The sequence below is a fragment of the Rhinolophus sinicus genome, chromosome 15 (assembly GCF_057876585.1).
Source record: "Rhinolophus sinicus isolate RSI-liver-muscle chromosome 15, RSI-T2T, whole genome shotgun sequence".
Lineage (NCBI taxonomy): Eukaryota > Metazoa > Chordata > Mammalia > Chiroptera > Rhinolophidae > Rhinolophus > Rhinolophus sinicus.
Window position 1 is genome coordinate 113,725,018 of NC_142515.1, and position 21,944 is coordinate 113,746,961.

At 38.6% G+C, this 21,944-nt stretch overlaps 1 protein-coding gene across 4 annotated transcripts in view; it reads left to right on the forward strand.

The window, feature by feature from the left end:
• The window catches only part of NR3C2 (nuclear receptor subfamily 3 group C member 2), a 310,553-nt gene that overhangs the window by 155,917 nt on the left and 132,692 nt on the right, over window positions 1–21,944 (forward strand). The gene's annotated exons all lie outside the window — the stretch shown is intronic.

The following is a 21,944-nucleotide window of genomic DNA, read 5'->3' on the forward strand; positions in this document are numbered from 1 at the left end:
ACACATTTTTTATGTTGTATACTGTATTCTTATAATTAAGCTAGGGGAAAGAAAATGTTATTAAGAAAATCATAAGGAAGAGAAAATACATTTACAGTATCTTTGGGAAAAAGCCCACATATAAGAGGACCCACACAGTTCCAACCCATGTTGTTCAAGGGTCAACTGTATAAATATATGTGTTTCTGATGAATTTAAACATGAATATCAGGATCATGTCTGTAATTTCGGTTGTGTTCCACAAAGAATGATTTTCATGTAATGGCTGCTTTAGCTTTCAGGTCCCTGTTTGAGTCCTACCTTTGTTCCTGCTGAAGGTTTCCAAATGGATAATTAAATGTCAAAAATTGAGATTTCTCTTTTAGGCTAGGTTTTTTCTTATGTCCAAATAATTTTACTTCCTTAGGAGAAAGTCTTTTAATTTATTTGTGCCTTCCTTCATCCTTACCTACAAGCAGTTAATTAACATCAGATATAGGCCAGATGGTTTTATCAATGTTGACTACTATGATTGGTCAAAGTGTAGAATTTTTGCTATTAGTAAAGGTAGTATTGTATATTTGACACTTATTTTCACTCAAGACTTTTGAATGTTTATTTCTCAGGGCAGTTTTCTGAGAGATAAGCTGTTACTTCAAAGACTTCAGCTTAAATGGCTCTGATGATTCATCTTTGTTTTGCTGGGGACCACAAGGAAGTGTCCTTAGTTCTGGGATGAAAAAGCCGACCAATTATTTCTTTGCTTCTGGGATTGATTTTGCATTATTTTATTGATATTATGTGATGTTACATTATTTACACTGTTCATTATTTAATAGTCCCCAAACCCAGCACTGAATTGGTAATACCGTGTTTCCCCGAAAATAAGACCTAGCCAGGCCATCAGCTCTAATGTGTCTTTTGGCTCAAAAATTAATATAAGATCTGATCTTATTTTACTATAAGACTGGGTATTATATAATATAATATAAGACCGGGTATAATATAATATAATAATACCAGGTCTTATATTAATTTTTGCTCCGAAAGACGCATTAGAACAGATGGCCCCGCTAAGTCTTATTTTCAGGGAAACACAGTAGGAGTTCCATATTCCCTTCTCCTGATATGACCTCTTGGTTACAGGTGACAGAAAATTTAACACAAAGTGGCTTAAGTACCAGTGGAAATCCATGGCCTGCATCACTGGGAAGTCGTAGTGTAGCCTTAACTTCAGGCAAACCGTGGTCTTAAGCCAGGTCATTAGAACTCAGTCCCATTCTCTCCATTGCTTGACTTTGCTCTGGCTCTGTTCTCATGCAAGTTCTTTCATGGTGATGAGGCAGCCACCAGGCCACCATCAAAAAGAGGCTTTCTGTTCCCAGCCGTTCTTACTAAAGCCCCCAGTTGACTCCAACTTGGACTGAACTGGCTCACATGCCCCACCCCCCACCTCCAAACCAATCACTATGGTGGAGGAATGTAGTGATCTGATAGGCTAGTCCTGGCTGGAGTCTGCCAACCGGAACCCCTCACCTGAGCGTGGGGAAGGACATTGCTCTTAGGAAAAGGGGGGCTCTGTTACCAGAAGGCTGATTAAAAAAAATAAAAAGGAAAAATACATTTCTACATGACTGAAATTGGTTTATTTTTGAAGGCTTCCCTCCCACCCTTTCTCTCTTTCCTTAGCTATATGATTAGCTCAGTAGAAGATAAATAGGTGAAATTTACCTCTGATGCCTTCCTAATGTCAATTGAACCTTCCAGTATAAGAACTCCCCTCCTAGGCTCACTACTTAGTGAACAGAGTAAGGTGATATATAAAAATAAAGTGATATAAGGAGGGCATTTGGCGTAGTCAGTGGGAGTCTCTGTGTTGCCCTATCTACGGGTCAGTCTTCATAAGCAGAATCCAAGTTTCCACTGTTTACAGAATCTGCCCTTCTCTGCTTCTGAAGCAAAAGTTTTTCTAGAAGTTTTTGTTTGTTTTTGAGTAGTTTCTGTGTAAGTAGCAGAGGAAATAATTATTTTTGTAACTGAACTATAAACACAGAAAAGCCAAAATGTACATCTTTTTCACTGGAAAGCTGATCAGTAATCGATAATGAAACTTAATGAGTGCCTTTTAAGACTTTTATTAATAGAGTTTATTCTCTATTTATTTGTGAATTAGAATTTTAGTGTTCACCTGAATGAAACAAGGCTGTAAATTTTACATATAGACCTCATGAGAGTAGTGACCTATTTGTTTTTGTATTTTGTATCTGTTTACTGTTTTAGCCTGTGTGTGTGTGCATGTGTGTGTGTGTGAGAGAGAGAGAGAGAGAGAGAGAGAGAATAAATATGTAAGAAATACGACTATTTTTGTATCATAACTTTTTGATTTAATAACAATTATTTTGATAATACTTTATGTAACTTGAGCCACTAATTTTACAAAATTACGGTATATGGATGTAATTTTTATTCCCTTTTTACAGATGAAGATGTTTGGGATCAGACCCAATCAACTAATCTGTTTAGAATCAGAAGCCAAACCTAGATGCATATTAAAGTCTATAATTCCAAACCTACCGTGTTTCCCCCAAAATAAGATCTAACCGGAAAATAAGCCCTAGCATGATTTTTCAGGATGACATCCCCTGAACATAAGCCCTAATGCGTCTTTTGGAGCAAAAATTAATATAAGACCCAGTCTTATTTTCGGAAAACATGGTAGATCCAACCTAAAGTCTCACAACTCCAAATCTCATAATCTATTTTGTCTATTTTCCATAATTCTCAAGTTCAGGAAAATTCTACCCTATATATCATCTGTTCATGCCTACTTGATGATAACGAAAGAAGTGATGTAAGCATTGAGAAAACACAATTTGCTACCCTTACTATGTATATGTGTCTGTGACTGTGTATGTATATACATACATGTATACAAACGTGTCTGTATATTTTCATATTTGAATATTTACTATATTTTATGGTTTCCCCTGAAAACCTTAAGTTCTTCCTTAGATCACAGAAATAGAGATTCTAAGCAGCAGCAGGAAAAGGGAGCTGAAATGAGGGGAGTGGGTTACAGCCGAAAGAACTAACACCACCAAAGGCAAAACTGGAAATGACCACTAGAGAGGAGACAGGAGGAAAAACATCACAGTCTGAGCTCTGAGTGTATTGGCTGAAGGCTTTATGACCTAGAGCACAGCACTCTAAAGCTTGTAGGGAAACTGCAAATCATTTCTTTCAGTGTGAATTGTGTTTTTCATTTTCTGTTTAATGGGATGTATATGAGTGCTTATATTTTTCTTCTTAAAGATTTAATATAACAAGACTCAGAAGTCTCCTCAGAACACCTTATTTTCCAGTAGCACCATTTAAGAGCTGTGTTATTCAACATTACAAATGGAAGTTGATAATTTTATTTTTTAAATTTGAGCTGCTTATTTGACTTGAAGGTTTGTCAGAACCTTTCTGTCTGAAAAAGAAAAAGGACAAGCGTTTCTCTCTCTCTCTCTCTCTCTCTCTCTCTGTGTGTGTGTGTGTGTGTGTATGTGTGTGTGTGTGTGTGTGTTTAACAGGGTTCTCCCTTGTGGTGGAAAGTGGACTGACATTTGGGTCAGAAGACTTAGTTTTAATTAAGGCAAGTGAGATTAAGTCAAGTCGTTTAACTTACCTGGGCCTCTGTTTCTTTCTATATAAAAATGAAAAGTAGTATTGACTTATGTTAATAGTGCTATGAAAAATTACATGAAAACAAAATATTTGCACAGATTTTATAAATTGTAACGTGAATTCAAAATATTAGATCTTTATTATTTTCTAAGAACAAACGTTAAGTTCTCTGGTACTGTCTGTGTGGAGAGATCGTATAAATAACACGATGACTGTATCTGTTACATCTTCATTTGTAAGCCCTCCTTTTTTCCTTAAGATCTTCATTTTTCCCATAATATGTTATTTTTTCCACAGAGTTGCCCTTTGAGGTTGTTAAGATCATCCTAAACTCTCAGTTCTCAAAGTTTTCAAAGGCTGTGTGTGGGGAGTGGGGGGAATGGAGAGCCTGTCAGAATTTTCTAGAGGGGCTTTACCACGTTTTCTAATGTGGACTGGACGGTTGAGATTTACTCCCGTAATGAGCAACCCTGCCTTTGGGAGTTGCGTAGTAGAGAAAATATTGAGAGCCACCAACTGGACTTCTAGCTCCTTTGTTAGGTGTCTTTTAGGGTAGGATGGTCTTCGCTCCAGACCCTCCATAGCAAGACCATACATATTTAATAGCCACCAAATACATGTTTGATGTACATGTGAAATATACCTATGTTGTGTAAGAACAATAAAGCTTAAGTGATTTCCCCCCACATCAGTGAGTTATCAGTGAAACTGCCCCCAGAATTGATGCACGACCTTTGACTTCTAATCTGCAACTTCTAATTCTAGTCTGAGTTTTTACTATCTGAGTCTCTCCCCAACTGTAAATTCCCATTCATTTCTTCTCATGTGTATTTTACTTTGTGATCCCTGAATGAATAGAGTTGACTACGTTCCGCACACTGTTTTATAACCTAATTTCCTTTCTGGATACTCAGTATACAAGCGGTGTCTGGAAGACACAGCTACCGCAAATCACTGAAGAGTTATAAGGCTGTAAAAGAAGAAGAGAGTTCATTATTATCTAAAGCCAACTAGATTTATATTTTTGTAGGCAGACTTGTTAGGCTAAAGAGGCCTTTGTAGGCTTGGGAAGGTCAGTCAGATCATAGGATGTCAGTTTCCGCACTCAGACATTTCCCTTTAAGTAAAAGACTTAAAAATTTATTTCCTGCAATGAAATTGTTTTAGAAGAGAGAATTGTAGATTAATCTCAGGGTTCCTCAAATATGTAGCATTTTAAGTCAACCTGCCTCCAGCTTGTGAACGTGTATCTCATTCCTTTCACGTGTCGTTCACACCATATAGCTAAAAAAAAACTTTAATGATTGATTGATTATTCTACGGGGGAAGGTGTTTTTAAGAAAATGTAATGGTTGATTAATAGTTTTCTTTGCATTTCTAAAAATAATGAGTAAACAGTCCAGGTCCAGAGAAAAGCGTTTCTCCCTGTGTCTTATACCCAGTTTTCCTTATCAGTGCTCTGTGTTCTCATGATCAAGAGGAGACAAGAAGCAAGAGTGCGAGCCCGCGGGAGAGGTGGGGGCTGGATGACACAATTGTGCCGCAAACTGGAGAATTTAGTGGACACAAGCTAAATCAGGATGGTATTGTCTAATAGTTTAGTGGTTGCCAGAGGGTAAGGGGGGCGGGGGGTGGGGGGTGGGAGATGAGGGTAAGGGGGATCGAATATATGGTGATGGAAGGAGAACTGACTCTGGGTGATGAACACACAATGGGATTTATAGATGATGTAATACAGAATTGTACACCTGAAATCTATGTAATTTTACTAACAATTGTCACCCCAATAAATTTAATAAAATAAAAAAAAAATAAAAAAGAAATGTAATCATCCCTGTATAAGTGGCAGTATACAATTAAGGAAATGATAAAGCAAGGAAATAATTTAATGTGTATTTGGTAGCTGTCTGCACCTCACGATATGATATAGCCCTCAGTGTTCCCGTGAGCCATGTATGGGAAGCTAATGAACACCAAAGTCCTTGTCACAGAACTGCTGAGTCTGAGAAAGGATACCAAGGACTGTTCTGGCTTACAGTGTTCTCACAAAACACTGTAAGATTAAGTTTTGGTGTGTTTTTTCCCCCCTTTATCAAAATTTTTAGAAACCAGGTAACCTGATTGCTTCTAATTATGTATCATAAGAGTTTAAACAAATACCCAGCAGGTTATATCTATGATTTTTATGAATACTCCTTTTCTCCCTACCTAGTGGAAGGCTTTAGTGTTCACTGAAAATGATTGCCCAGATTTTTGATAGCCCTTCAGTTGGTTGCTATGGCAACACACCGAGCCATGCCATTTAGGCCAACCTGGAAGGTCAGGGAAGACTTCTTAAAGAATTGACCCCTAAACTGAATCTTGAGAGATTAGAATTGGAAGTGCTGAGGGGGATAAGGGCAGGTGTCTACAAAGGGCACCAGAAGCAATTTCATGTTACCACTGTGAAAATACGAGGTGTGAGGTGATGAAAGGTGAGCCTAAATGTGCAGATTGGGTCCCGTCGTGGAGTCTAAGGAGCCTGAAGTTATCTATCGTTGGGCAAAACAGAACCTCTGAATGTTTTCACACAGAAAAGTGGCAAACTCAGTTTTGCATTTACTCTCTGGCTGCAGGGAGGTATGCGCACTTAAAGGGGGGCAACTCTGGTGGCTGTTTTAAATCATTTGGAGAAGAGATGACCAGGCATAGAACTAGACCAGCAATGGTGGGACTGAGAGGGGGACACAGGGAACAAAACTCTGGGAAGTGACCTCGGCGGTGCTGTGTTGGAGGTGAAGAAGCAAAGATCTGTGACACTTTGCAGAGCTCCGTGCTGATGCCTTTGCTAAGATTCGGACCACTGGAGTGAGAGCAGCGCTAGGGGCATGGAAGGAAATGTTCTTCCATTCAGCAAATGTTTATTCGGTATTTATTAAATGCAGACAGCATTCTAGACAGACTTAGGGACATCTTGGGTGAAAAGCAAGTGAACAAAATAGACCAAGATCTCTGCCCTGGTGGAGCGTAGAGTCTATTGAGGGGTAATAGAGGGCTTAACATGAGAAATGAGTTGTTTATGTAGCATATGGAAAGTTGATAAGTGCTATGGAGAAAAAGCATTGCCAGGATAAAGGAGATTGCAGTGAGGTTCGATTTAGGACATTGTGTTTGAAATGTCTAAAGGACATTCATGTGTGACTAACAGGAAGTGGGATATGTGATTCTGAAGCATAGTTAACAAGACAAGATTGAAAAATAAGGATTTCAGAATCACCATCCATCAAAACAGATGCGTTTGCCCAAGAAGCGGGTATGTAGAAAGACAAAAGAGAGGCCAAGGTTGGAACCTTAGAGAACATGAATCTAAGACGTCTCGTGTGTGTGTGTGTGTGTGTGTGTGTTACATGTGTGAATAATATTTCTCTTTTTCCTTCTCCAAGTTGCCCCCAGAAAAGTCTGGTTACTTGGTCTGGCTGTTCCTAGTTAGTTGAAGTTCAGACGTTACTGCATCTGTGGAATTTTCAACCCCACTTTCCAGTCTTGATTCATCATTAAGCTTTGGTTATTACTGAATCTTCCCCAGTCCAGTGCCCACAACCAAACACTCACGTCGTGGGGATTTGGTTTGCCGACCAGTGCAGAGATAACGGTACACTTGAAGCAGGTGCTCAGACAACATTTGTGGATTGATTGTTTGATGACTATTTAAAGATGTGGGTGAGATTCACCCTTTTTAGTCACTGTTTCTCTGAAGTATTTTATTAGAGAATGATTTGAAGTAGGGACACGTGGGCCAAAAGTAAATTAGCATTTGTATCCAAAGAGAGCTTCTTGTAGCTTAAAATATTAAATTAAGGTGTAGTCTACGGAGTAAATTTGAAGAGTATAATGTAGAAACTCAGTAATTTTCCAAGTTATTCCCCATGTTTATGGGTTTGTTTGCAAACAAATCCTGTGCCAGAAAAAAATCCAAAGCAGCCGTCAGCTTTCTGTGAGTTCCAATGAAATTTAAAATGAGTGAAATGAAGAACAGGACAAAGGGAAGATGAGAGCAAGAAAGAGATATAGAGCCAGGAATGGGGATGATGCAGAGACAGTATGCCCTGAGGCCTTTGTAGAGAAGGCTCCTGACTTGACTCTTAGCTTTCTAGCAACTAACCCTTAAACAGTGACGCGTGCTCTTAAAACTAGTTTAGGGGATTATAAGACAATTTGCATGAGCTACTTTCATTGTCATGTGCCTGTTCTTTCCCAGCGTAACCTGAGATTTAAAAAGTACTCTTCTCATTGGCATGAATGGAACAGTTTGGTTTATCTTAAGGAACAGTGCTAAAAAATTGTTTTATTTTGTCAACCACCTACTCCTCTAATAATAGTTACTATTTATTGAGCAGTTACTGGATGCCAGGCTCTATGCCAAGTACTCCATGTTTTATCTCGTTCCTCATAACAGCTTTCTTGAATCTGAGAATTTTGTGTGTTTTGAAAGGTAATATCGTTAAATCAGAACTCGCTAAGCAATTATTGTGCCAAGGAAAACATTGACTATTTTTTAACAAGGCTAAATTGTATGACCCTTCAACTCTTTAAAATTAATAGCAATAATAGTAAATATGTGAGTACTTATCTTGTGCTCATTGTGCTAAGAACTTTATTGTATATTCTCATTTTAATCCTCATAATAATCCTGTGAAACAGGTACAATTATTATCTATCCTCATGTTACAGATTAGTCATCTGAGGCATATAAAGGTGTGAATAACTAATCTAAGGTCACCCGGATCAAAGGAAGTGTCAGAACTGGGACTTGAACCCAGGAAGCCTAGGCATTTTCACTCTGTGTACTTAACACATAAGCTATACTCACCCTGACAGAGTTGTATCAGATCCCAACTATTTTTACCTATCAAAAAGTAGGGCGATATCTCTGACTTTAGAACACTTATGAAGAGCACATTATAATTTAACAGTTATCCTGCTATACTCTAAATAATTAACTCCTAGCCATTCCATGTTAAAACTCTAATTTGATTTTCTGTTGCCCTAATGGGAAAGAAATTGGGTAGTCTCTATTTTTTCTTAAGGAATGAACTCCATATTTCTTAAAAATTACCATCACCATCTTTAATATCTTGATATTAATTTAAAGATTTAAAATTTTTATCTTCCTGTGTTTCATTTCCTGTGTGTGATAAAAATTAGATGTAGTTTGCGAGAATGGCCTCCTCATACAAAGCTGAAAGCTACTTACTCTTCAGCAGTTTGCTGTCTGCTTGATGCCCATGGCTCAGAAACAGACCCATGAGCCATAGGAACCAAAGCCACAAGCTACTATCATGGAACTTGCATTCATGGTGTAATTAGGATCAAACAACCTACATGATTTGATACTCTCGAGAATGATTTGACTCCGAAAATGAACATTGCTAACTTGACTGCAGTCCAATGACAAGATGGAGCCCCGGGAGGATGGAGAGGATGAGGAGACATTTAGGCATTAAAATGGAGGGGTGGTGAAGGAATGGGAAGATGGAGGCTTGAATCTGAGTCCCCTCAATGAGCAGGCCCAGTTTAGTGAAAGCCTGGACTGGCTAGAGCAGGCTCATGGCCAGATGTAAAAGATGTGCACGTATCTGAATACAGACACTTGTGTCTGATTGTGTAAGACCCTCAGAATGCAATGAGAATTCTCAGCCCTTCTTTTAAGTATAGTGAGTCTTTTATAAGGCTCTTCGCAGTGGGAAAAATCAACACAGTGGTTTAGACAGCTTTATCTCTTGCCGCTGTGGAGTGGCTCATGGCAGGCATACCTAGAGGAAGAGAAGACAACTGGGGTGGGATTGTGAGTGATGGAAAGTGAAAAGAGCCTGACCTGGGATGGAATTGGTACAGTTGAACAGAAGACCCGATTTGAGAGGTAAGAAGGAAGAACTGGCAGGACCCAGTGGTGAATTAGTGTTGGGGAATGATGGAGATCTCTGACCGGGACCTGGGGAGAAAACATTTTAAGACTAGAGACAATGAATGGAGTTTAGAACTGTTGAGGCCATAGAGATCGATTCTCCAAAAGGGATAAAGCAGTCCAAGTAAATAGGAAAAGAAACTCAGAGAAAATCCTGGAAAAGTTTACTTTTTACTTGGGGATATCTTGAAAAATTTAAAATAAAGAAATTACATAGGTAGGTATTAGGCAGATGGGCCTAGTTTTAGGCAACAGATGTCAGTGGCTGCTATAGCTGTTGCGTGCAGGGTATGGGAAGTTGCATAATGAAATTGAAAGCCTGGCGAAGGTGTTGGGCCCACAGCACCCATGGAACAGGCCTGCTGGGTGTAGTGATCATTGGGGAGACTTGTGCTATTGTTACTCCTCGTATTCGAGGTACTAAGTGATGATTTTAGCAGCTTCTGGCACTGTAGGGAGCCACACATGAAGCTATTAATGACTGAGAAGACAGAAAAATTCTGTAGGAAAAAAAAAAGCCACTGTTTCAAATCCCCCAACGTTTTCCTGTAATTTTGTGCTCTTTAAAGTCAGACATTTCTCTTGTAGTGATTTTTTTTTTCTTTTAACCTTATTCCTCTGTATCTATGTTCACTGCCCATCTTGACCTCTTAGATGGGGAAGAAAGAGAAGCTGATAATGATTTTTCTAAACATAAGCAGATCCCTGTAAAACACACACACACACACACACACACACACACACACACTCTTCCAGAACATGCTGGCTCACCTCACTCAGTCATCCAGTGATTGCTGTTCTGGGGTTGGGGGAGAGGGGATACCTTGAGTCAGCAAGAAGGCTTCAGAACCACCTGAAATTATTGCATCACCATCTGTGCACAGGCTCACATTCTCTCTCCCACTTACACACCTCCCTTCAATATTGGAGACCAAATCCACATCTAGAGAAGAGCAGGCTGGCACCAAGAAAGGAAGCTCGCGACTCTTATAAGCGATGTAGATTGTTTCCATTTTGCCCTTGGGATGGCCCTATATGAAGCTCTCTTGAAATGTGTTGACTGTGATGTTACCTTTTCAAAAGCATCACCTTCCTATGTGTGCTGCGCTGCTAATTAAGAGTGAACTCTTATACCCCACACAGCAAAGAGCGATCCCTGAGGAAGAGTGAGAAAGGTACAAGGCTCACAGCTCCATTAAATCACTGGCACTTGACAACCTCTAATGCATCTTTGCAAAAATGTTTTGTTTACTTTTCTGGTAAAATCATGAAATAAAACAAAAGATTAAAGAATATAAATCTAGAAGGGCATCATAACTGTCAACAAGAATTGAAAAGTCACTCCCAACAAATTAGCTGAGGAGTGAATGGGATGAGGATGTTAGGAAGTTTAATATAAGTTGATACTTATACATAGCAGTGTGAATACAGGTTCATTAAATTGTATTTGTTTCAGTAGAATCAAAACTATTTAATTTGGAGGGGAAAAACTAAATACTTCTTCCTCCCTCTGAATCCCTTCTTACCTTTTTATTTTCTCTTCCAACTTGAAAGGAAGAAACAAGGCTTGAGTTTGGAGAGTCACACCACCCTCTTAGAAGCCATATTCACCACTTACTAATTCTTGCGGGAAAGGCTTCTTGAATAATACCCAATAATTTGAACACTTACTGTGAGAATCTTCAAGTAAGAAACTATAAAAAACATCACCAAGATAGGTTCCCACCACGTTTATGTCAAGTAGGACAGTGTGAGTAGAAAGTGCTGGGCTTGGGGTCAGACAACCTGCACTGCAGTCCAGAATGATCCTGCCCGTTTTGAGACTTGGAGCAGATCATTGAATGTCTGTTTCCCCTTTAAGAAAATAAATCTTAAAAATATCAGCTCTGTTCATCTTTCAGTTAGGAAGATAACAATTAGAACACATACATTTAAACTACTTTAGAAACAATAAAGGATTGCTTTGCAAACATTATATTTTTAAAAGTTTTCCCCTTTTTAGGAAGTAATGTAAACAGTACACTTTGTTCTCTATAAAATGTGGACTGTTTAAACTGTGGCTGCCTTATGTACTTGTTCAATATTTGATTTGGGAAAAAAAAAAACAAAAAACAGTAAAAATGAAAGGAAAGCCAGGCTTGGAATTTCGACCTCCTTGTCACTGGTTTAGTCAGGTCTGTATTGTTCATGAGTATTGTACCAAAGGGCCATGGTAGGGACATCTGCGTATTTAAAATCAGTATTTAAATTTAATCTGCCTGCGTAATATAATCAGACAAAGAACAAAGGCAGTTTTCACACTCTTTCAACATCTAAAACAATTTGGAAGGTCACAACTACTTTTTACTTTCTTTTTAAAATTAGCTGTACCAAGATTTCTAAAACACACTGCATTCTCCAACCCTCCAACTCTTGGTGAATGACTCAATTGGAAAACCAGTGCAGAATTAGTCCAGGTTGATTGTTTCTCATCTGGCCTGAATCGTAGCGTTTTCCCAGTTGAACCGGACTCAGCAACTTGATACGGCTGGCATTACATAAGTACTAATTGTTTTGTTTTGTTTTTTACTATTCAGTATGAACTGAAGTTGCTTTAAAAAAAAAAAAAAAAGGACTAAGAATGAAGAATATTAATAGCTGTTAATTAGAAATCTTAAACAAAAGTCAGTTTTAAAAGGCAAATAGATGGAGGAACTGTTAGAGAAATACCATTATTAAATACCATTAGATAAAAATTCCTTCAAACAACCTTCCCTTTCCATTTCTAAAATTAGACATGCTCCTCACTTATCTGATAAGGATTTTGATTTATTTGAAGAGCTTTTAGTTAGTTGCTATAATTGTTGATACTTAAAATTAAAAATATTTATGCTACATCTCCCAGATATTGAAATAAATTTGCCCAATTTAATCAGCATTTCACAAAACAGGGCTGTGATGCTGACAAAGGTCAGATGTCACAGACACATGAAAAACCAGGTCCAGAACTTGCTGAATCAAGCCAGGAACAGGTGCTAACAAATGGAGAGGCAAGGAACCAAGGGCCAGCGCCAACTTGGGATGAAGCAGTCATTGAAAATGGAAAGGAATATGCCCCACATGTGCCCACAGTGGAGAATCGGACAGAAACCGGGTACATACATCCGATTCAGCAAACATCTGTAGAGTACTCACTATGTACTATCAATGGGTGTGTGCCACAATCCATTCCCATTAACGAAAAAGCATGGGCATCCCAAAGACCACCCTTGACGTCATGCTAAGCAGTGTGCATTTGTTTTCAGTCTTTTCCTGTATCTTGAAAGTCACCTGTCAAGCAAAAATAATCATATTGAGCCTTAGGAATTAACTTTATCTTTTTCAGTGAAGCAGTACAAATTGCGGAAAAATCAAATTGAACCAGGAAAGATTTGCCTTTTTACAGTTTTTCATTGTTGAACTCAGTTTACTAGGCAGAAAATTGGAGTTTTCAAGTATTGGTAGTTATTTTCTTTATTAGATAAGTTGTAATTTATAGTCCTGACCCACAGGGAGGGGATGGGAATGAAAAACTATTTTAGATGCAAAAATTAACCTGTACTGAGTCATTAACACACCCTTTGTAAAACAAATCAAATCAAAAATTAAAGCAATGTTTACTTGAAAAATCAAGAAAACTGTCTTTCCTGTAGTAAGAAAAGCATGTCAGAAGTATAATATAAAAGTATGTTTCTTTACTTATGTAGGAAAACAGAGTGGACTTTCATTTTTTGTTTTTACCATAGCTTACCATTATATAAGTACTAATTGTGCTTTTTCTTTTGCTTTTGCTCTCCAATATGACCTGAAATTGCAGTTTAAAAAGGAATAGTGACTTTAAAAGAGTATTAATAGAAACTAATGAAAATCACTGTTTTAAAAGACAGTAGATGGAGAAATAATTGTGGAAATACCAATAGTAATTGGTTTTACATATAAAATACTTTAAATAACTTTCCCTTTAAAATTTTTTAATTAAATGTACTTAATATATTTGATTTATTTATTTTATTTTATTTTTATGAAGGTCCTCAGTTGCTAACTAGACTATAAGAAGAATGTCATTTCAGATACTTGTGTCTGTGGTACTCTCAATAACGAATTTTTTTAAAGCAAAAAACACTATGTTAAATGTTTTACAGTTACTAGAATATATTTAAGAATTACGTTGAGACATTCATAAACATTTTTAAAACATGTAATTAATTTTTCCTTTAGTAATTGTGTTAAGATATCATTCTACTATAAGTTCTGGGTGATTTGTTTTGGGAAAAACAGTTACTTAAAAGAAATGGCATGATGAAGAGAGATTTGTACCTGTGATATAATCTTACTGCCTACTGTAGACCAATCTCCTTTAAAATACAAATTGCTGCAATACAGTTATGGAAAGGACCTTCTGCTTTCTTTAATATCATTTTGACAAGGGGACATCAACCATTTTTCTACATTCAGGTTTGTAGAACATGTCGCATATACCCACTCATTCTTATCGAATGACTAATTGAGACATTATTTGGTAATCAACCCCAGGCAATGACTTACTTTGTATTACACAGGTAAATCACAGGATAAATAGTCTTTTCACTGTTTAAGAGTCTACTAAGATCATATAATAAAATAATTTTGCTGTTATATGAAAAATAGAAAATAATTCTACTTCCTTATACAAAATTTTCATCAAAGTCGGTATTTCCAGAATCAGTCTAATAAATCTTCATGTTTCTTTCTGTTTTGTTTTTGTTTTTATAGTGGTATTTTACACATAACGTAAAACTTATGTCTTACCATTTTTAAATATACAGTTCAGTGGAATTAAATACATTCACATTGCTGTGCAACCATCACCGCTATCCATCCCCATAACACTTTTCATCTTCTAAAATTGAAACTGTGCACCCATTAAACGGTAACTCCCCACTCTCCCCACCCCCTAGTCCCTGGCAACCATCATTAGAAACACTTGCTGCCTTTGTATGTTTTAATTTTTTTGACATATGGTTTTTCTTAATTTTAATCGTAAGTGCAACAACTAGATGATAGTATCTCATTTTTCAGATTCAGTTTAGATGTACCATGTTATAGTCAGAATCGTAATCTTAGGACCCTATGTTCAAATTCTAGTGTCACTGTGTATACTGGTCATCTTAGATAACATTTATTAGATGCCACTCTTAGCTAAGCATTGAAATGGACATTCTGTGGTTTTATTTCTGTACAGTTGCTATAGGAGTTAAGCACTATCCTTATTTTTGATGAGGGAGTTAATGAGAAGAATTAAGCAATTTGTTCATAGTCACACAGTGAAGGAGAGAGGTAGAAATTGCGTCCAGGTCTTTCTGACTCCATACTCCCCTCTGTTTGATTTCACAATGCTGTACTACTAACCCTCGGACTTGGGGCAAGTTGCAGCTTTTCCCTGATTCCTAGGTGTAAAATGAAGACTGGGTGATCCCTAGCTTCTCCTGATGTTTTGGTGATTGGCGTTGATGCATCTGGCAATTACCTAGTATTTCAGGGACATTAAATAAATGATAGCTGTTCACAGTGTTCTTGTTACTTGTCAGACTGGACATATACCACAGAGTATGCAAAGTTCTCTAAGAGGTGACTTGATGGAATCATATATAAAATGTCAGGGGAACAATAATTTGATATGTCAGATTCCACCCCCCACATACATTAAATATAAAATGTATATTTGAAATGAATAAGGGCCTGCTTTGAATCCTGGTGAGAATAAATACCATTAAAATTGAACGTGGACCTAGGGCAAGCAGCCTTTCCAATTGTTAAAATAGTACGGTTTTATTATTAAATAGGATGATGGATGACATTAAAAGCTATAGTACTATTTGATACTGTTTTGCAGAAGAGATTCACTGCGTGATGTTCAGTGTGGGCACAGATCAAAAGTCCGAAACTGTCATTTTTCTAAAAGAAGTAATTTAAATTCTGACTTGAAATTTTACTAAAATTCTGTGCACATAAGCCTAATGCAGAAGTGTCATTTAAAAAACTTTTAGAAGAAAGAAAGAACTGCAATAATGAATAAAAAAATGCTTGGCGGTTTCTCTCCCATCAAGACCAGGTCTACAGAAACCAAAATACACTGGCAGCCAAGTTAAGATCCTGTGGGCTCTTCTCCAGAAATATCCAGCAGAGCTGACCTCCATTTCTTTATGTACAATTGTGATAACAACAGCTTATATTTATACGTGTCTTTGTAACAGTAAACACTTGCAGTTAAGGGATATAGGAAGCTGGAACAGCTAATAATTGTTAAACCTTAGATTCAAACCTGACTCTGACTCCAAAGCCAGTACAAACAAGGTAGCTAACACACTGGGAGTGTCTTATGGGAGAAAGGTGGAGAGGGGAAGTGCCCCTTGATTAGGAATTTTAAGTTTGAGTTGATTTACATAGCCCAAAAACATTTGTGTAAACTTCTATTGGTTTTCCCTGGAAATAACCTGGGATGCCCACCCCTCTCCTCCCAAAACCTATAGCTGACCCTTTAAATATGTAAAGTAAGATTAAGAGGGCTTTTTACTGAGGATGGCTGTTGTGTCATTTGGCCTTTGAAACCAAGGGAGTCAATGAATGTCTCTGGATAGGACTATAGGCTCCATCTGTCCAGGTGGTGGTTTTGTCAGGAATTAACTGCCAGCTCCGCCCATACATGCGGTGGACCTGTTGGTACATATTAGCCAGGATTTACTATGATATAAACTCATTCTCTTACGTAAATGACTGTCCCTCAAACCAACTCCTCTTGATAACTTTGTACATAGCGCCAGTTGTAAATGATCTAACCACAGGAAGCTTTTCTGTTGCAGAAATTACAGTGGTAATCATACAGCACTTTTCTTCAATAAGCTGGTACCGAGGTCATACTTGGCACACTGTTCAAATCAACAGATGATTTGCTTCCCAAGACTTCCAAGTGCTCTACGCCATTGTAAGAAATCGAAACAGCTCTGCCATTTCGATCTGTGAATATGTCATGGTAGATTTTCTTTGACTTACTTAGGGTGACAGGGTGACGTACTTAGGGTCATGAGCATTGTTCTGAGCTAGTCAAGTGTACCCCATTTAAAGAAAGCCCACTATGTGGAAGTGTTGGAAGGAAAATGATGTAAGTGAGTCTTTCGAGTGGTGTATTTTATTCCTCTGTGGTTAAGGAGGTACCATGGAGCCCTTTGAAATTCAGGGAAGCCAGTCTGGTTTCAGACAGAACTCAGAAAGGACACCAAGCGGATGCTGGAAATCCTTTTTAAAACTAATCACTGTGGCAGTTAAACAAAGTAAAATTAACTTTGCTCTGAGCTGTTTTTGTGATAGTAATCAGCGTAGTAGTAGTACTTGGGAAATCCTATTTATCATAGGACTGTCCTTCCCAGAGTTGAAGAAATGACTTTATAGCCAACTACCTATCCTCTTTAAAACTAAGAAGAAAAAAAAAAATCTGGAGAAATCATGCTACCAAAAATGCTAACCTCCTTGCAACCCATTGATTTTCCTACTTTTATTAGAATCATCTTAATAGTATTTCCTTTATGCCTTGTTAATCTCATTGAGTAGACATATTTTATTTTTCAATTTGGGCAAATGTTTAGGGAAGTTAAATGTTTGAAACTTAATGTGATTTACTCATATTCCTCAGTTTCTCATATATAAATATAATGCATTTTCTCTTTACTTTGAAGTCGACTTTTAAACTTCTAATCCTAAAAGATAGTTGGTTGGAGGATAAAATTGCATTGGTTAACTAGCTTTTTTAAATAAGCAGTATTTCCCCCTGCTTGTATAAGAGAATAATTTCTGTAAAATTTTAAGAAAAAAGAATGAAGAAGACAGTGAAAATATGTATCCTTTGAGTGTGGCAGGGAATCATATGAAAGCCAGTTGGTGTTATGATGTTTGTTTACTCATTCAGTAAATGTAGGGCCCACAGACATATGAAAATACCAGCGGTGCCAAAAAAATGCATACAAGTGGACACTGGTCAATGTTGCTCAAGCAGTGGTTCGCCATAATCAGAAGTGTCTGGATACTGATGGTAACCACTTTGAGCACCTCTTGTAACTGCAGAAGTCAAATGTGACTTGTATTCATCTTTTGTTATTGGTATATATTGAATATTACAATTTTAATACAGTTTTCCTTTCTTAAAATGTGTATACATTTTTTTGGCACCCTTTGTATATGTGCTACGGTCTCTTCCCACATGGAAAGAGAATGCTTCTTAGAAAATTTTGTCTGTCTCTATCCTTACATGTATTACATTGGATAGGCTTCCAGACCAAGATTTCTGAATCACATGAATTCAGAAATTCTAATTTTAAGAGACGTTACCAGATTGCTTTCCAAAAGACTGAAATAATTCACGATGCCATCAGCAGTGTATTTGAGTACCCTTTCCCCATCCCCACCAACAACAGCTACAACCACACTTCTTACTTTAGGCTAGTTTGATAGATGTCTACATGATTGTTACTTAAAAAAAAAAATGGTGGTAAAATGCACGTAACAAAATTTACCACCTTAATCATTTTAAGTGTACAGTCCAATGGCATTAAGAGCACTCACGTTGCTGTGCCATTACCATCTTCCATCTCCAGAACTCTTCTCATCTTCCTGTACTGAAATTTTTCCCCATTAAACACTACCTGTCCATTCCCCATCGTACGCCCCTAGCCACTGACAACCACCCTTCTACTTTCTGTCTCTCTGAGTTTGACGGCTCTCGCTATCTCATAGAAGTGGAATCATACAACATTTGTCTTTTCTGTGACTGTCTTATTTTACTTAGCATGATGTCAACAAAAATATTTTTTAGGATGAACGATAACTCCTCAGTACTTGATTTGCCCTAGTGGTTGATGATGGAAGCCTGTATTTGAATCGCATTCATTTATTCCTTTGATCGTGGACTGTTTATTGAGCATCTCCTAGGTGCCTGATGCTGTTCTAGGCACTGGGGCACTACGGCCCTCATGTGTTCTAGTGGGAAAGACAGAAAACTTACCAATGAGCAAATAGGTAAAATAAAAGGGGGGAAAGAGTGCTACAATAGAGTAACCGGGGTGCAGGGGAATGTTTCTGTTAGTGTGGTCTGGAAAAGGTCCTTGGAGATGGAACTGAGACTTGGAGATGGAAATAGGAGCCCTAAGCATGCTCTGGGGACAGTGCAAAGTCCCCAGCAGGAGACAGACTGGAATGATGAAGGAATAGATGACAGCCCATGTGGCAGGAGAGATGTAAGCAAGAGGGAGTAGAACTGAGGGTGGTGGTAGAGTTAGGGCACAGAGGTAGGTGACACCAGATCACATAGGACCTCAAAGAACATTGTAAGGAGGTTGGATTTTATCTTTTCTAAAGGCACTTGGAAACAAAACCTGAAATGGTTTTCATCCTTTATAGTTCCAGAAAAGTACATTATTTCATCCTAATAGTAAATCCAGGAGGAAGTGAGAAAAATAACAAAGGACCCACGCTGCCTGGCACAACACTTAGCATCTTAGCATTCCCTCCCTTTTTATAGGCGAGGGAACTAAGGCCTAAGATTTGCTTCCCACTGTCTCGCTGCAGCAAAGAAGTGCCAGCTACATCCCTTTGTACCCAGGCCTTTAATCTTAAATAATAGCAGTGGATGGAAATGGTGTTTTGGAAACCAGAGAGTAGCAGATTTTCCATCCAGAATAGCTGTGTTGCTATAATGGGGAGCTACAGGACTTAGGTAATTCAAGTCTGCCACCTGTGCCTCTTACCACACCCTAACCCAGCCTCTGTCACGATCCATTCTTCCCCTGCCCCTAGGCCTTCTGGCAGGAGCGCCATGAAACGAGCATTTCCTGGCAGGGGAGCCTCTCTCTAATCCTAGGCTCGTTACTTCTGCCATGAGCAAAATGTCTGTATATTCTGACAGCGTTATGGTATGTGGCAGATGGAACGTTCAGGAAAATACTCGAAACTTCCACTACCCAATATGGTAACCACTAGCCTCGTGTGGCTTTCATAGACTTGAAACGTGGCTAGTCCTGGTTGAGATGTGTTGTGCAAGTCAAATACACACTGGATTTTGAAGACTTAGTATGAAAAAAAAAAAAAAATCTCCAATAAATTTTATACTGATTATATATGTTGAGTGGATAAAATTTTAGCTGACTTGGGTTAAATAAAATATATTACTAAAATTAATTTCACCTGCTTATTTTTAATTTTTAAGGTGGCTGGCTACCAGGAAATTAAAAATATTTACCTTACTGCCCTTCCTTTCTAACTCTTATTTGCTTCCTTCTCTCTCACACACACTCATACATGTACACATTCATGTGCGCGCGCGCGCGCGCGCACACACACACACACACACACACACACACACACACACACACACACACACACACACACACACACCCCCCTCCTGGTGCAATGCTTTTCCACCAGACCGCCCTAGGTACTAACTGAACACCAGCCTAGGGAGAGAAGAGGGGGCGACACCATATTACATTACCATGTCTTCTCTGGAGCTTCTAAGATTTGACCACTGAGGGAAAAACTTGGAAATCTGTCCACAAACCATCAAAAGGCCCCACATTTTCCCAAAGAATGGAGAGTCTCCCTTCTCACACTTCATTTGTCACATGGTGTTTTCTTCATATCCCCACTACACCAAAACACTGATAAAAATGCCTTTAGAAACTATGGACCGCGGGTAGCTCCTAACAGCCAAACAGATTAGACTTCTTAGCAAGTTTTAAGAACTGTGATTTCTGGTGGCCTAGTGGTACTTCCTGACAACTAACCAATTGCCCGTTGGCGTCTGTGTAGTTGGCATAGTACTTTACGTGTATTAGAAACTTGGAGAGTGCAAAAACCCCTCAATGTTCCCTAGTCACTCATGGCATTGCTTCAGTAATCGAACCCAGAAGCCGGCTCAGATAGTCCCAGAGGGTGGGTAAGTGAGTGGTGTGTAAGCAGTCAGGTACAGGGACAAGTGAGACCCAGGGCTCAGCTGAATACTCTGTGCCTTGCACAAGGCCTGCAGCTGCCATGAGTCATGAACCCTGGTCACCAAACTCAGCTCGCCAGTCTAAGAGCCTGGCCTTCATCAAAAGGTGCATTACATTGACGGATGTCACAGAAGCACCACTTGGAATCGCTGTGTGGTGAGCGTGGCGCTGGGAGTAGCAAACAGGCAGAGCAAATGAGCCTACCCAGCATTCACTCATGTACTACTTGGCTTTACTTTTCAAGGTTCCTCAGAATTCCTCTGCATTACTATGAACTTTGGAGCATGCACACTTCTCTAAGCCTCATCACTTTCCACTCATGCCTCAGAATCTGTTCTTCAGCTGTACTTAGTTTATGAAGCGTCAGTCCCTACCATGTGTCAGTCTGCCTGCCCAACCCACCTCCCCACCTCATGGCCTTTGCACACACAGTTCCCTCTGTTTGATCACTCCTTTGCTCCCCCCACCCCCTAATCTGTGCCAGCTTGCTCCTCCTGGAACGTCAGTTCTAAGTTTAGAGTGACTGCCTCTGGGAAGCTTCCATGACTCCTCTGTGTTCTGTGACACCTGAGCTTGTCCCATCACAGGTCTTAACATCCTCTGTTAAATGGCCTGTTTATGTCTTCCCACTAAACTGCTAAGCACAGGGTCTGTGCTTTGTTTAGTCCTTTTTTCCTGCAAGTAACACAGTACCTAGTGCATTGTAGCTGAATGGATGAATGAGCCAGAAACACAGATACTGTAGTCTCCTCGTATATAGTTGTTGAATGTCTGTCTTGTGTCAGATCATGAAAAAATACAATATCTAAGAGTTCAACTATGGGAGAAAAATGGAAACGTATTATCTTTTGAATTGGGTTTCTACAGTACACTGTAATTCAACACTTAATGATGGTCTTTTGATGTAATTTATATCTATTACTACTTTTAAATTGTTCTCGAACTTCTGATAGCTTCCTTCACTGTCATTTCTGTGTTGGTTTCTGTGACCTCTCCTTTGCCTGGCAAAATGACTTTCTTTTTTGTTACCAGCTTTTCTCAGGGTGATTTCCTTAAATGTCTCACATTCTTGCAGATGATGTTAAACTGACGTCATTTTTCACTTAGAGGATCAATCTGATGGCAAAATTTAGCTGAGAGAAAACATTGTTTTGGTTTGAGAAACAGATATCAAAGTTAAATCTGAGTGTTTTTTCCATCTGTGCCTGCGTAGTCGTTCCTGTGGAGGGGTTTTTAAGTAGCTCCTCCCTCTTCTAGACCGTGTACTGAACATACCAAGTGAGGATGCCTGGAAGTAAATAGTTTTGCAAATAAAGTTT